Consider the following 10,383-nt stretch of genomic DNA (forward strand, 5'->3'; position numbering starts at 1 on the left):
ATATATATATATATATATATATAATAACACTTTTTAAACATAAAACATAACAAATGCATAAAATGGTCACAAACATGAATAAAACAAGCACTTCCCAGATAGATAATTCATGAAATGAATTATGCAATTACGGGCACACCTGGCTCTAGCCACTTGGATGATCTGTGGCTACTCCATGCAGGCACTCAGGGGATCATCGTGTTCTATACGGATGGCTATTCAGAATCTGGTCCTCTCCACTTTAGTCTCTTTCCCATATGTAGTTTGTAGCCGACACATACTGGATGCTTTATTCCAGTTTACGTGTCTTGTCCTTGTCATTTCTTGGGAGTCAGTAAACTTACACACACTTCCTTTTTAAAAAGAGCAATGTCTGTGAATCTCCATCTTTTAAGGTAAATTATTGAAAACTTACTTTTGTTTCTTTTTCCTTGTCGGAGAGAAGGTGGAAAGGGAGTGAAAAGAATCACAATTGTTATCAGAAATGATGCACAATCCTTATCTTTGCTTTCCTTTTGCAACAACAAAAAGCATACTAATTTAATTTTCTCTCAGGGATGAGACCAGCTCTCCCAACACCCTGCATGCACACCCAGAAAAACTTCTGAGGATGATGTTCTTTTGCGGAGAGACGGTAGAAAAAGAACTTTATATCTCTGGCAGAGGCACAATTCCTCGGAGCCTTGGAGCAGCTGCGTGTAGTCAGGTTTTCCTGGCACTCCTCACACTCACCTACAGTATGAGCCACAACCACCACATTTACATACCCTATGTTCATTATTAACTTCTAACCTTTTGAATGTTAAGGTGTATGCATGTTATAGGGATCAGGGATGTAAAGTTAAATCTCCATTGTGCACTGTATGTGGAAAAGTGTGTATAGGCAATACTGTAAGTCATTTATTGTGTGTGTGTGTGTGTGTGTGTGTGTGTGCGTGTGTGTGTGTGTATCCAATTATACCAAGAAAACATTGCGATCAAAGGCATGGGGTCATATTCCACATTCTCTAATTTTTCCTCCTTCAATCTTATTTTCCCACCATTTGTGCCCCCCCCCCCCCCCCCGTCACACCTGTGCTTGGTACTTTCCTCCAAACATGTCTTTATTTAACACTGGTAAACATGATTTGCACATTCACTTGATACAATACACCAAATTCATTTATGTGTGAAATGTAAAACCTGAGGTTGTAAAATACGTGGGCAATTGAGACGAGCGCAGAGCGTAGTGGGCTAAGTTGCATCAGGTTATCTCACACTTGAACACTGCGCTACCATTTGGGTGCATTCATGTTTCCAGAACACCCTCAGGCTAAAGGACTCCTATATTGATACAGTCTACTGCTGGCTCCTTTGCTGCTTTTAAACCAGTTCAAATTTCTTCCTTTCATCTAGCCATGTAAGTAACCCTTGCTTGATCACAGAAAAAATGAGTTCTTGCTGTGGTGCTCAACAGAAAGCAGCTTGACGTCCGAGACAAATAAAAGAACGCTGCATAAAATGTACCTAAGTAGGAAACGGAAGCTTGGCCACAATTGTAATTAGAACTCAGTTGGGAATTAGTGTTAACCAGATTTGACAAAAAAGTGGAGTAAAACTAAGTTTAATGATTCATTTTCACCCATTATATGGCTTTTCAATCAACAGTTTAGGGGGAAAATAATCATCTTGAAATCCAAAAAACACTATTAGTTAAAATCTGTGGCAACTGCAGACAAAGTGATTTTTAGTTCTATCTGTTCTGAACAGGAAATTATAACTATAACCTTAGACAGTCTTCCTTGGTGCTTTCAGTCATCTTTACTGGAAAAACTAATACCTGAACCTGTTTTGTTCTCAGAATGTAAACAGAGGAGAGATTGGGAAAGCTGACAGTTCATTCTCGTTAGAACAGCTTGATTTATTTACCGTCTCGAGCATTTTTTTTAGTGCTGTTTGTTCTGGCTTTAGGAGATGGTTTTTCATTCTCACAAACACTGGTGGATGTACCCATAATGAATAATAAAAGAGGTCTTACTCATTAAGTATTAACCTCTTACCATGACTTATTTTGAAAGTGTCTCAAATGTTCTGTGTTGCTGCTATTGGCCTAAGTCTCCCTTGACATAGTCCAGTAAAGTCCTTTTTGTACTTATCCTTGTGAAGAGATGAGTGTATGAAATGTTTTTGAAAGCTACTTAGACATATTTCACACTATTTCAGATTTTTGTCACACCTTCCCATTGACACAACCTCTAATCATCTTTAGTCTTTATCCATGAAACCTTATTTCAACAGCCCTGAAGCAGCAGACAGCCTGCCAGTCTGGACACAGGAGCTGTGTAAAAAATCAAAAGAGATTTTGATCCTGTCTGGACACCAAGGTGTGAGGGAAAAGGGGAGCCTTTCTGAGAAATTCAACACAATGAGCAGAGCTGCATGAAATCCAATCACAACTAACGGCAGCTGGCTTCTTGTTGCCTATGAAAGTCCCGGAACTTTTGTGGATCTACTGGGGATCTCTACGCCATGGTGATGCCACCAGTAGGAATGCAGTCCATAGCTTCCAGTTTGATAGGAGTAAACATTAGTGTTTATCATCAGTGCAAAAGTTTGTTTTGAAACTTTGAAAATCCAGGAAGCTCCAACATTTTTGGATGGATAAGATATGATATCAAAGGCTGTTCTCTCCAAGCAGCATTGGTCATATATTCAAACAACTGAAAGCTGGACATTTGATGAAATGACGTTGTGAAGTAGGAACTAGCATGTATTGTTCTATAGCATGTATTGTTCTACGAACACAAAAAGTCTCAGGGAGGGGGTCATGGTGGATGGCCTCATAAAGCGCCATTCAAATGAAAGTGTTAGTTTCTTTTAATAATAAAGACACTTGCCCTGTAGCTTAATGTACGCTATACTTAACACTAAGGGTGTGCACCTATGCTTTCGGTGTGGGTCTCTGGGGCTCTCTGGAAGCCCCTCAAACCGTCTCTGCGGAAGCGCTGCGCAAGCTGTTCTGCACACTATTCTGCAGAAGTAGAAAAGTGTCTCATCTGCCACTAGTAGTTACGCTTTTAAATTTTTGTACTGCACTTATATATAAGCTGAATATACCAACTTACCACCCCAAACTACAAGCTGATTGCCTATATAATATCACAAGAATGGCTTTAAATATTATTGTCCCCTGGCAGTCTGAGCCCTGGTTGATCACTAATTAACTGCAACTGTAATTGTCGGCATCCCAATAATGATAAAAACAGATTATTGTTGGTGGAGCTCAGCCTAAAGCAACCACTGTTCTTATTAAGTCTCTTGGGCTCTGAGGAGCACCACCCGGGACCGAAACTTGAATACGATTCTTGATGCTTTTCAGAGTCATGTCTCAGCTTCAGCAGCCTTTATTACTGAAAAAAAACATTTCATGTAAGAGACTATGTCACAAGTTAATGCTTTAAGCAAAGTGCACACATTTTCGTCCCGCAGTGTTCTTTTAATTATGGGTTGGTTCTTGCTTTTCTAATATTGTGTTGATGCAACATGCACAGCTGTCCAACATTGACAACCACTTGTACACTTTTACTTGTTAATTTTTCCAATTTAAATTCAACATTCAAAACAAACATGAGCCGCTGTCACAGGACATTTCACACATTAATTAGAGATCAACCTGAATGGACAGCGTTATTATCTGCTCAGGTGAATCTTTTCAGTTTCTTCTAACAAATAGGATTTAGGTAGCAGCTGTGAACTATCCAAAAGACTGGTTAAGCTTGTGGCGGATTAGTGTTGTACAATTTGTGTGAAATCATAGATATTTACTCCTCAGTAAGGAGGTTAGAAGAGGACACTTTCAGAGGAGATTAAAATAAATTGGGAAAGTGAGTGGGGGGGGATAGGAATTAAGCTACTCAGTGTACTACACAGTGTTATACGGTATGTTTGCAGTTTAACCCAGGGTAAGGTTAGCTGCAGGGTTGGATGTTCATGTCTGTAGAGTATTAGGCCTACTTGTATATTCGAATTGTATCACATTTTAGCATTCTGATGTTTTTCAATGACATCATTACACTTTTTTCTTCACGTCACTCTTTTACTGTCAGTTATTTTTTCAGTTTCAAATTTAATTTCTGTCACTGGTGGGGAAGTTTAAGGGAAGTTAGCAAGGAGAGCATGAATTACATGTAATCTGGAGAAAATGGGAGTCTTCTGGGGCCTCAGACCACCGCTCAGCCTTTGTTTTCTCACATAGAACCCGTAGAAGGTCTGCTATAACAAGCGCTAACATTAGCTAATGTCAGCTATCGTAGCTAATTTATTTATGTGAAAAAGAAGAAAACTGCATAAACGGATTTAGTACTTGGGTTTTGGGAGGTCCGGGTGTATTCGTGGAAGCCATTGCTGTAGATATATGGTAAAGCCAGAAGATGAGGTCAAGCAGTCATACCCGGAGAAGAGGCGTTTGCAGGGCTATTCACAGAGGGGTCTGAATGTATTTGTAGGGACAAGGAGCTCTGCTTTTTTGTTTTCAGGAAGAAAAACAGAGCTTGAGCCATGCCAAGTTGTGTACACAGCAAGACAGAGTACAAGCTCAGTAGAAGGTTAGAGAGTAAGAGTGAGAGAGTGAAATAAAGACAGGCGAAGAAGAAGATAAGTAAAAGAGAGACAGAGAGTGCTAGTAAGAGGTTAAGCACACACACTTACACCTGCAGTTAAAGCCTTCACCTTGCCATATTATCCCCGGCCTTAACCCCCTATGCTCACCAATGCCAAAAAAATCTGTTTGCCAACTTCGGGAAGCTGTGTGTGACAGCCAATTACTGGGGAGAGGACTCCCAGTGGAGTCACCTCCTCACCTCACAGCCCAAACATCTGCCTGTCAGACAGTCAAGGGAGACAGGTAGATAGAACAGCAGCGAGAGGAAGGCAGACAAGCCAGAGTGGTCAAAACGGGATCAAAATCACCTGCTTACTATAATTTTAAACGTTGTCATCTGAGTTGTTTACTATCAAATATCTGAAATGTAATCATAAATCATAATTTTACAGTTAACTTCCAAAATGGCGCAGGTGCTTTGGGGGCCAAACATTTTTTAAATACATGTAGTTATGTTAAATGTTGGTCTGTTGCTTACATCCCATTTGTAGCTCATGCAAAATACGGTATTTTTTATCAGATCAAAATGCAGTCTCATAAATTGGAGGGTATGTTTATCAGTTTATTTAGAACATTTCTTAAAAGTCAATGCATTTTTGATTACAGAGGAGATCTCGCGTTGCCAGACATTTCTCCACAGCATTGTGTCAGCAATGGAATTTAGTCTGGCAACATCACCTATCTATTCTGGAAAAGGGGAAAAATGCTTCGGCTTGTCTTTTATTTCTTTAAACCAGTCACAACGCCCTGGTTTGGACATAGCAAAAGGGGAGAGGGATTGGGCACATCTCTCACATGCTTGATCTTAGGCTCCATCCCAGCAATGTACATCCATTGAGCAAGACTACCTAGGAGATAACTGTGAGGCATCATTAAACAACAAGCAAACAGAGGACGGTCAATAAAATAGGAGGGAATTGTAAGGTAGTGCAATCTGTTCAGCCACTATGTCTTCCCACCTGCAACACATGACAGGAAGATAAGGAAAAGGGTGAGCAGAGGAGATGCTGGGAGGAAGAAAGTCCCACATTGCGCGGCATGCAGTGAAATTGAAGGGGAAATAATATGTGGCGTGTCAAAATGCAGTATCACCCCATTTACCCTGATGCTTAAGCCCTTTTCTGACTCTCTGCTTCCCAAGAGAAGCAGAGTATTAAAAAGGGAGAGCAATATGTGGTGAAAGAGGAAGACATATGAAAGCAGATGGTGGATGGAGAGATGAAAATGAATATGAGGTAGATGGAGAGGCAGAGAAAGTGAGAGAGCAGCTTGTAATATGGATATGAGGAGTGTAATCTCTCCAGCAATAACATTTAGCTATGGAACGATGTGTAGTGGGCACACACACATTTACAGCAGTCTAGTAAATAGTTCTGACCTGAACAATTTCACCGTCGTAACTGCAGGCCCATGGATAACGCATGCACGCACACACGCATATGGATGTGCGTCTTCTTCAATGCAGGCACACATCTACATCCATCCTTAAACCTATTCACTTGTAGTTGTGCTACAATCTTGTTCACATAGCTTAAGGCCCCCAGAATAGGTTTGATGTGCCAGCAGCAGTCTGGCACGCAATTGACACATTGCAGAAATATTCTGAGACTCATCTCATTGCCTAAAACTGATGCACAAATCCAAGCAACTGAAGTGAAGAGGGGGAAAAAAAGTATTCTTTACCTGATAAGGACAAACACGTTTGGGAAAGACATGGCTATCTCCAGAGAATCCTTTTTTTTTTTTTACTTTTCTGTTTCTTCCTCCCTCCTTTTTCCCCTGCATATAGTGTGTCGTATCTTGTGACCATTCCTCCTTGTATGCCAGACATACACAAATTAAATGACACACAGTTGCCACTGCTAGCATGTATACAGATGTAGACACACACTACGACAGTCCTTGGCTGCCTTAAGGGACAGTAAAGGTCTTATAGTGGCCTGAGGCACCAGGATTCCTGCTTAATAAGTTGCCCCGGGCATCACCTGACAACTCTTAATAAACACACAGACATAGATACACACAAACACACAGAGTTGCAAGCTGTCTCTGTGTGTGTCTGGCCGCCAGTCTTTTAATGTATCTCGCTCTCATCTCAAGTAAGATTTTTCTTTGTTCTCAAGGGAGGATCTAAGAAATGTTCTAAAGGACAAGCTTTGGCTTTGATTGGAATAATAAAATATTTAACAAGAGATCCACCTTGAAACCGAATTCCTGTTATTTCAGGGCTCATGGTCCCATTGGTTGAGATGTTTACATATCAATTGCCATATTTAACTTGCACAATAACTCTTGAACAATGAACATAAAAATGTCTTTTTCTCACATTCTTAAAATATACATTGTATGTATACGTTGTATACATACAACAAACCATGCATACAGAAATCTGTTCCCTAAGTTTGACAAACTGCTCGCATGGATTCATAATCTGTGCTCTCGGTTTAACAAACTTACTTTTTAACAGTTAGTGCTATAGTACTACTAGGATGAGACAAGTTATAATTGAGGTAAGTTTGGAGACACTACCTCATTTAATCATTAAATTAATAGATATTTTCTGTCGGTTGTAGTTTACAGACGGTCCCTAAGCACCGCCAGCTGCTACTAGAGACCAATGTTACTCAATGTTACGGCTTGTTTTGATAAACAATAGTTTGTAGCTCATTATTAACCTTACTACGTTAGGAAAGATGCGCCATTTGTGATTTAATATCATTTTGCTATAGAGTAATTAATCCCAGAAGTTTGAATCTGTGAATATCTTTCTTACTTTGCTCATGTGTTATAAAAGTAAGAGCACAGTTTATCAAACTGAGGGAACCGATTTGTATTCTGTGAGCACGTTTTTTTTTTTTTCTCAGCTGACACCAGGGGGGCTCCGTAAGCATCAAACTAATTTGTTTACTTCAAACTTGGTTTGATTTTGGAGCATGTGACAAAAGAACAATACTCTGGTTAATGGTTGTCATTAATTTTCTAGAGTGTCCATTTACTATTTGGAAGGAAAATTAATATTAACATTTCCCTGAAAGAAGCAATCCCAGATTTAGAATTACCAAACTTGTTTTGTGGTTATTTTGTAATACTCTGTTATAATGCATTTTAGTCCTTTATGATGTCTTTGTAATCGCTGATGAGAAATGTACGGCCTTCAGGTCAGAAATAGAAAATGTTGCACATTCAAGCTGTGCTTTTACAAAGTGAAACGAGCGTAACAAAATACATGAAAAAAAAATCTGCAATACTTACAAAATTAAATAACAACAAACAATCTTTTCAAAACATTTTTGCTTTGCTCCATAGTACAAATGAAAGAAATAGAACAATAAATAAGAATAATACTTAAATAATAGATTTTGTATGCCCTTGTTAACAATTAAATTTAAGATGGGTATACAGATTGCTGCTCTACCTGCAGGGCATTACTGCCGGTAATGAGTGGTGGAGTCGGCGCGGCTGTGTGAGGGGAAAGGGAGAGGAAAAGTGAGTTTACAGTGAACAATGAAATCACCAAGTATCTTACGATACGGTACGTGGCTTAATCTATCGTTAATACTGTCGGTATAGTGAATTGTGTTACAACGTGGAGACCGCAGTGCACACACACCTTTTTGTTTACTTAAATGGCAGTTTCTGCGGTTATGTAGTCGCATAGTTTGACATCACGATTGCGATTTGATTAATCGTGCAGCCCTAGTAATAATATCTGATTATTTTGTAAAATGAGCCTTTGGAGGCTGCTCTGTTATTTTAGAAACTATATAATGTGAGCGGATTTAATAAAGAGAAAAGAAAAGACATAAAACATGTTAATATAGTTTTGTGCATAACAGCATATACTAAACATAACAGAGAAAGGTTAATATAATTTGTTAAAATAAAAAAATGACCAATGGTCCTGATTCTTTATTTCATGGGTGCCAGTTAGCATTATGGCAGTTATGTTTTAAGACTTACACAACACATGCAAGTGATTACTAGATTGTGACTTTCCAGCCTGCAGGTTAGCACCTTCAACTGCAAAAACAGCATGAAACTAATTTATTGTCTGGGACTCTGATGGTGTCCAAAGCACAACTTCATACATTGTTGACCTACTGGCACACTACTTCATCATCCAACGTCCAATCTCCCTCCGTCTACCGTTAAAAGTCAACCTTCTCCTCTGGCCCACTTCCTCTCTTTTCTCTCTTCTATAGCAACTGTCCTGTAACTCAACTCACTGTGTCTTCCTCCTGACTTTAGTCACTTCTGTATCTTGGTCTCATTGTCTCTTTTCTCTCTTTATGAGAAGCGTTAAGCATTTCCATTCACCTTGACTTTTCAGGTTGCCCTTTTGATATCTTTTTGGAGTCTCTCTGGTCATACAAAATTTGAGTCAGATTTCTCTCCACTTCTACAGTATTAATCCTTAGCAATTGTACAACCTGCTTCAAATTATGCTGATTGGTTTTATATAGAGCTCAGCATAGGCCTTCTTTCTAACAGACAAAATATTTATATTATTGTTTTTTCAGCTTATAGTACTGTATTTATCCCCCCCAAAATCAAAGTGTTTCATGTCTGATCATTTGAATGGACAGAACAAATATGTATTTGTTGATTGATTTTTTTATTTTACAGATTCACTGTGCCAACAGGAATCATTTATGGAATCATTTAAAGGTAGGTTATTTATGAAAATAGCTATTTATAGCTATATGAAAATAGCCTAGTTTTTGTCATATTTGCAGTCATTGACCATGCGATAGAAACTCCTAGGTTCTGATTGGTTGTTTTCTTTATGCCATTAGGACCACCAGGAGGAGGCAGAGGAGCATGATTTTTTTCAAATTATCTGATTCATGTAGTGTCAGTATATAATTACAGTTTGAGCAAATATGACAAAATGTTTTTTCTTTTAATAAAAGTTACCAACTGTAGCTTTAAGATTAATTTTATTTTACTTAATCTAATGTATTACAATTTCTCCTTATTTGTGGTGAACAGCATGTAATGGGAAGCATCTATATTGAGGTTGGGTTTAGGAAAAGAACTACAGGGAAAGGACCTGTCAGACATCGAGACACGATCAGTGGTCTGTGGGGGATGCGCGACAACAACGAGACACGCGACAACGGGACAGTTGTGTTTAGGAAAAGAACAACGGGGAAATGACAACACAGCGGGAGACGGCCATGGAGTCTGGGGGACACACAATGACAACTGGTCGGTTGTGTTTAGGAAAAGAAAAATGAGGATATGAATCGCCACACGTGGGAGATGATCCCAGTCTCCGGTTGAAAGTCCTATGTTGTTTGACCCAGCCACCACCCCAACCAACCTACCTACGCAGATTTTCGGCTTTTCATACTACTCGATATAGTAGTTGTGCTGTGATCACGAAAGATGCTTCCAATTGAAATACATTAGATTAAAGTACGTGAAAAGAAATGACACAAACGTGTCCATGTACACAAATCAATAGATTAAATAACCATTTCACAAACTGCCGTGAGACTGGCTTGACATAATAGTCATTACTGCGAAGTAAGTCGGTCATTGTGAGCTACCTCCATTTTCCAGAAAATATCCTCAAAAGGTAAATGTGTTCCTATGGAAACAATGCTGATAATTAAGGAAATATAAAGTTTAAATGATGTGGGTGATCTGCAGGATGCCAATATTCATGTGTTGGCTGTGAGTGTGTGGATTCACAGTTCCAAGTGTGTGCATGTGTGATGTGTGGGTATATGTGGACA

Source organism: Etheostoma spectabile, chromosome 13 (genome assembly GCF_008692095.1).
Source record: "Etheostoma spectabile isolate EspeVRDwgs_2016 chromosome 13, UIUC_Espe_1.0, whole genome shotgun sequence".
NCBI classification, from domain to species: domain Eukaryota; kingdom Metazoa; phylum Chordata; class Actinopteri; order Perciformes; family Percidae; genus Etheostoma; species Etheostoma spectabile.